Genomic DNA, 7,259 nt, shown 5'->3' on the forward strand with positions numbered 1-7,259 from the left:
TTAAATCGATCAAGCAGAGAAGAGTCAGAGAACCTCGATCAGTAGCAGATAAAATGTAGTCAGATACGCTAATCAGCGCAGTTTCCGTTGAATGTCTCGGTCTAAAACCATGCTGAGACGAGGCTAAAAGATCGTTAGTAGAGAGATAAGCATAGAGTTGACGCTGAACGATTTTCTCGACGATTTTGGCCGTGACGGGGACTAAGGAAATGGGTCTGAAGTTGGCAGGATTGGAGGAAGGACCGGATTTATGGATGGGATGGATTAAGGAGTGTTTCCAGGCTACCGGAAAATCACAGTTCGCGAGGCAGGTGTTCACAATATTCAAAAGAGGCACTCCAATCGCATCAAAACACAGTTTGATGACACGAATGCACAAACCGTCTATACCACAGGCCGAGGTATTGCGCATTCCGCCTACGGTTTTCTTGAGCGTGTCGTAGTCGATGGTGGATACAGCGAAGGCGCACGCGCCAACGCGCGGAACACGGCAGGTCAGAGTCTCAGAGGGTGTACCGCACTCGGCAATCTCTCGAGCAACGCTGGGTCCGACTCCGACAAAATACTCATTGAGAGCGTCTGCACCAACCGCCGGTATGACGCGCGCACCCTTGCTGCTACCTATAACCTGACGGACATTCCTGTAAACCGAGGTCGGTCCCTGGTCAATAATACGCCTACCTATGTCCTCTCGAACGTCCCGGCGTATAGCGGACCTGACAGCACGGTTGATGGAGCGGTACTCCTCCCCCCATCATCCCCGCCCCGCCGGGCCACACGAGCCGCGCGCCGCCGACACATCAAATCACGCGTGGCCTCTGACACGTGCGGCGCGTCTGGGTTTCTCACGCTAACCCGTCTCATCGGTGCGTAGCGGTCGAGAATGGGATTAAAGATCGCGAGAAAACGCTCCCACTGCTCAGAGCAGCGACCCTCACAGTAAACGGCCTGCCAATCCGCTCGATGCAGACTGGCATGCAGCTCCTCAACGTTTACCCCCTTTAACGGCCGACAGTTCACAACAGCGGGTTTCGCGCGATTGCGAGGGATGCATAGAGCAGCTACAACATATTTGTGAGGGCTAATATCGCACTCCCTGACGCCAGACTTTCGAACGACATCACTATCATTCACAATGACGACATCGAGCAGGGACCCGGAAGTGTATGTAGAACTAGCTATAACTTGCGACATCGAATAAGCACTTAAAAAGTTCAGTAGAGTCTGCTTAGAGAGGTCCGTGCTGTCGGCCAGCACATTGCAGTTCAGATCTCCATTAATGACAATTTTTGTCCCTGGGTATTTTATCATTACATGCTGCAGCTGCAGCTCTAACGTCTCAAAGTCTGCTTCAAGCGCTGTTAATGTCCGTCTAGGAGGTCTATAAACCACAGCAAGGACGAATGGCTGGCCGCGCCGACCGGCCCTCACATTCAGCCACAGGGCCTCCATCTTGCTGGACGGGCCAGTCGCGCTGGGCACAGCGATAACTGACGCCTCTACACCATCACGGCACAGCACACCGACACCGCCGTAGCCTGACTTGTCAGGGCGGTCAGCGCGGAACAGACGGTAACCCGGGAAGCTCAGCAGTCTGCTGGGAGTGCTGGGCTTCAACCAGCTCTCGGTGATCGAGAGAAGATCGTAGCGTCGCTTGTTTGTTCATGGATGGTTGAGCTCAAGCAGCTTCGGTTTGACGGACTTCGGTTTGACGGACTGTTTATGGCTCCTATCAGGATGCCGCCACGGACGTCTCGGGCCCGCCAGCCGTTGGAGCCGCGCTTGCGTCCAGGCCGGTTACCCCGCCGTGTTCTCCGGTGCCCCGGCTGCCGCTGCTGCTGAGCCGCAGCCGGACCTGCTGGGCCGGCTGGGGCGGCTGGGATGGCCGCTGAGGGAGGGTCGGACGCAGCCGGGCCGCTAGTCTCCCCCATCAGATGTGCTCCGGTCCGCTCGGCCTCCTCCCCCTCCAGCCGCGGACTCGGGGCAGCGGCGGCCGTCACGGCGGCCGCGGCCGGCTCGGGAGTCGCTCTGATCAGCTGAGGCTCCGCGCCGGTGCTCTCTCCCGCTCCCTCCGGCCGTGCACTCTCTCCGGTCGGTGGTGGCGTGATCGTCACCTCAGGGCGCGGCGAGGCGGCGCCTGTCGCCGACACGCTCGTGGCAACCGGCGACGCCGCCGCCGGAGGCGGTACGGGGTTGGGTTCAGAGGCGCGGCCAGCGCGCTCCGCCACAGCTGCCGGTTGTGGTGGCGGCCGCTCGGCTCCGCTCCCGCCGCCCCTGTCTACGGATAGGCCGGCGTTTCCAGGGTCAGTCTGGGGAGGTGGCCGGCCGGCGTAGGTCCGTGAACGGCACACATAACAACGTAGGTGACGGGTGTGGACTTGCAGCAGGTCGTTGATCCGTCGCGCGTGCCATGATTGTCGATTGAAGTCCGACTCAGGCTGCGGCGGTGTGTGGCTCGGAGTTGCGAGGAGCCACAGCGCACGGACCACGACCAGCAGCGCCAGGTAACGGAGCAGATCGTGATGCATTTAATCGTTTCGGTGGTCACCATCGGGTCAAAGCGTGCAGACTATCGTTGTTCATCCGGTGGCTACACTCACTCGTTCGCACACACACGCATCAGTCACTCGGAGAAGGCACACGATCACACGGGTAAAGGTGGTGGTGAGCACCGCGAGCAGGTCTACTCGCCGTGACCGCTCAGCTGACACTGACTGAAAGAAGGATTCACGAAGCAAAGGAAGAAGTACTCGAAATGATGGAGCAGAAGGTTGATTCGTACATGACGCCAACAAGACAGGAAGAGACAGAGAAGGTGAAGACGCCTGGTATTGGAAGACAGGTGACACCTGAGGCACAACCAACTGACTGCCACGAAGCAGGTCAAGACGTGACAGAGCCTGTTGTGCCATCCGCTGATACCCCTGTTCCTGTCCACTGCCAGGACCATGAACCTACTCCCACACCAGAGACTGCTGCTCAGACACAGGTAACAGCCACTACTGTGGCTGATATCCTGTTCATCCAAGCTCAGAGATCCCAGTTACCTCCCACAGAGCCTGGAGTGTTTAAGGGAGACCACACGACCTTTTGCATTTGGTTGAACGCCTTCGAGACCTATATTGAGTCCAGATGTTCATCACCCCGAGAGAGACTTCATTATTTAGGCCACTATACAACAGGGGAAGCAAGAAGTGCAATCACAGGCTTCCTACAGGTGGGCACTGATGAGGCTTACCTGCATGCGAAGAAGCGCCTGAAGGACAGATATGGCAACGTGTTCATCACCATCAACGAGCTGAAGAAGCGTCTTCAGAGATGGCCTGATGTGAAGATGGGTGACAGCAAAGCATTCACCGAACTGTCAGACTTCCTGGAACTCTGTATGGTGAATTCCAACAGCATGGATGGTCTGAAGATGTTTGGCAGTCCATCTGAGATAGATCCTATCCTGAAGAAGCTGCCCAGATACCTCACAGACAGCTGGAGGCGAATCGTGGACCGGTGGATTTACGAACCAGGAGAAGGAGCTCATCCTCAGTATCCACCGTTCGAACACTTTGTACAGTTTGTCAGCAGAGAGGCCAGAGTCGCCTCCGGTCCAGTGTTGGTGAGAGGCAGTGAAGAGGAGAGGAAACTACAACCAAAGCCAAGAAATGCACGTGTTCTGCTTACATCTGCGCCGAGCGACAAACAGAGACCACAGGACAGCGGCCGTTGGATGCAACAACACCACTGTGTGGTGTGTAAGCAGGATCATCCCGTGGACAGCTGCCCAGCATTCTCGAGGATGTCCCTGAAGGAGAGGCAAGAGCTGGTCCGCCAGAGAGGACTATGTGGAGGTTGTCTGCGGCGCGGCCACAGGTGGAGGGAGTGTAGGAAGAGACAACACTGTGTAAAGTGTGGCAGGCAACACCCTACCCTGCTTCATGATGACACTTTCTCCCACAGGAATGACAAGGCGACATCGAAGGGCACTCAGACCAGCGCCGTCTCCCTCCATGCGACTTCATGTGACACAGCTGAGCAACCCAGGTGTGCCCACGCCATGCTGGTGCCAGTTCACCTGAAGCACAAGGACTTCCCTGCCAGGGAGAAGACTGTGTATGCGCTGCTCGACCCCCAGTCTGACACGTGCTTTGTAAAGACGTCTGTGCTGCAGGACATGGGTCTGGGTGGAGAGGAGGTCACCCTGGAGGTCAGCACGATCACAGGCAGGACGACGTCGAAGAGTCAAGTTGTGCACGGTCTGGTAGTGATGAACTACACGGGCGAGACCGAAGTCGAGCTACCATCTACGTACACTAAAACGGACATCCCTGCAGAGCGACAGCTCATCCCGCGGCGCGACACGACGGCTGAGTGGCCTCACCTGCAAGAAGTTGCCCAACATCTGCCAGAGTACCTCCCAGACGCCGAAATTGGCATCCTGATCGGCATCAGCTGTCCAAGAGCATTGAAGCCACTTCAGGTTGTTACCGGCGGTGACGACGACCCCTGGGCGATACGCACAGGCCTTGGATGGAGCGTCGTTGGATGCATGGGGCAAGCAACCAGCGATGCATCATGCCTCTACGGACGTGAGGGAGTCAGCCACTTCGCGTTTCGAGTGAGGGCTCGCGAGGTGCCCCCCGAGCAGCTGGCACGACTGTTCGATTCTGATTTTACTCCACAGACCGACAGCAAGGGCTCCGGGATGGCGAAGGTGTCCCAGGACGACCTTCACTTCTTGAAAATCATGCGAGATGGCATGCACCAACGTCGAGATGGTCGCTTCGAGGCACCTCTCCCTCTAAGGGACCGGAAGATGACACTGCCAGACACTGGCGGATCCAGGGGGGGGGGGCCACCGGGGCCATGGCCCCCCCCAAAAGCCTGAAAGGGGGGGCCAACATATCTTTTGGCCCCCCCCAAAACGCTTGGAGAAAAATTAATGTGAGAAGGTTGCGTAGTAGATACCTACTAGAATCAGCAGCGTGATTCAATAGCGTAGAGAAAGTCAGGGGCGCGGGAACTACTTTCAGACTGGGGGAGCACACCATAATAGAGATCAACCTAGGGTCCCCCCAAATCTAGTTTTCTCACCGGTTTTAGGCCACTTATTTTTAATCCCTTGGCTTTTTCAACAAAAAAAAAGAAACAGTTGCAAAAAAGGACGGTATTCCGTTTGAAAGTTGTGGGGGCACCGCCCCCACTGGCGGATTCAAGGGGGCCACCGGGGCCATGGGCCCAAAAAGCCTGAAAGAGGGGGCCAACATATCTTTTGGCCCCCCAAAACGCTCGAAGAAAAATTAATGTGAGAAGGTTGTGTAGTAGATACTTACTAGAATCAGCAGCGTGATTCAATAGCGTAGAGAAACCCAGGGGCGCGGGAACTACTTTTAGACGGGGGGGGGGGGGGGAGGTCACACCATGATAGAGATCAACCTAGGATCCCCCAAATATAGTTTTCTCGCCGGTTTTAGGCCACTTATTTTTCATCCCTTGGCTTTTTCAACAAAAAAAGAAAACATTTGCAAAAAGGACCGGTATTCTGTCTGAAAGTTGTGGGGGCACCGCCCGCACGGCCCCAGAGTTGGGGGGGGGGGAAGCTGCCACCACTGCCCCCTCCCCCCGGTTCCCGCGCCTATGGAGAAACTACCGGGTTTACTAGCTTCCTTCATAAAGTGTCGTCATGTCTTATCGTCACCCGAGAAGGTCTTATTGCATAAATATCGATTGAGCTGTCAAGTTAACAAACTTGCTGTGGCAGCCTGACCTGACATGACCCGGCAACTTTTCATTCACGGAATATGTGCAATAAATTTTTTAGGAAAACTCACTGAGTTTTCGTTGAAAAAAAAAACTTGTTTTGTTTCGTAATTGTACAAGAAGCATATGAGGGACCTTTTTGTCCCTTCCTGCGAAACGGTAAAAGACTTATTTCGGTCACAGCTCAGGCCAATCTCTATGGGTCAGTCGGGTCACTTATTTCTTAAAGGGTCCTTACGGCATCCAAGGACCAATTCCGGCTTTTGAGTGCGCCACATCAGCATTTGAGCTACGACAGATGTCGAAATCTGAATATATGTTACAGGCCGTATGAAAATTCGGTCCGTTTCCAAACGGCCTGGCCCAGTCAGGCCATATGAAACTACCTGAAAACACCGGCCGTTTGCAAACTATGACCTGAAATATCAGACCGTTTGAAAACGACCTAGTTAGTTTCGGCCTAGCGGATCCAGGGGGGCCACGGGGTCATGCCCCCAAGCCTGAAAGGGGAACAACATATATTTTTTGTCCCCAAAAAACACTTAAGAAAAATGAATGTGAGAAGGGCGTAGTAGGTAGAGAGAAAATACCGTATCATTAAAAATCTGTGAGCTTGATAAAACTGTTGGTCTTGTCTTCACCCAAGAAGCTCTTATTGCACACTTTAACCATGGATGAAAGAACCTTCATCCCCTGGTTCTCCTTCATCCATGCTTTAACTCTCGATCGACGTGTGAAGTTATCGTGTAAGGTATCATGAAGCCGATCGCGACGAAACTTTAGTACCCTCATGGTGACAAAGTCTGAAAATTTCATGACCCTGACCCAAGTGAACTTTGACTTGTGGCCTATTTCTCGAGACTGTTTGGCCATGTTGGAGGCCATGTTTGGCCGGAATAGCGATTCGGCGTATGTCGGCTCACATTATCCGCGCTTTTATAGTCTTTTCGTGGTTTAAAACGCTCAAACATGTGATATGATGTTGCTCCCACGCATTAGGGCGGATGCCAATGTCACCTTACGGTCAAGTCAGGTCATTGACCTTTGATGACCTCGGTGCACTTTTCCGAGTTTAACATGTTTCTAGGATAGTTTCGTTTAGCTGATTTTGAATTTAGCATTTTGCAGCTATTTGAACATTTACGAAGTAGTTTTGATGCCTTCGTATCATGTTACGTAGCTGCCAGTGGTAGTGGACACCTGCTATACGGACGCCCATAAGTACTCCTACTGGTTGATCTGACCTGACCTGCCCCGACATGGTCTAAACGCATGAAGACATTATCTATGATCCAAACTAACATGAAATTTGTGATCAGCACAAAAAAAACGTATTACAGCCTTACTTTAGGAGGTTCTGACAGGTCCTGATTTTCCCGTCTTTTGGGTCTGTGACCTGACCTGGGCGGTGTTTCACGGCACGCTGCCAGCCGCTGCCAGCGCTGATGGCACTTTTGGTTTCAATGGAGACATCAACAAGCCTATACCCACAACACTACCGAAGGCTG

Source organism: Amphibalanus amphitrite, unplaced genomic scaffold (assembly GCF_019059575.1).
Source record: "Amphibalanus amphitrite isolate SeventyFive unplaced genomic scaffold, NRLGWU_Aamphi_draft 001642F_arrow, whole genome shotgun sequence".
NCBI lineage: Eukaryota > Metazoa > Arthropoda > Thecostraca > Balanomorpha > Balanidae > Amphibalanus > Amphibalanus amphitrite.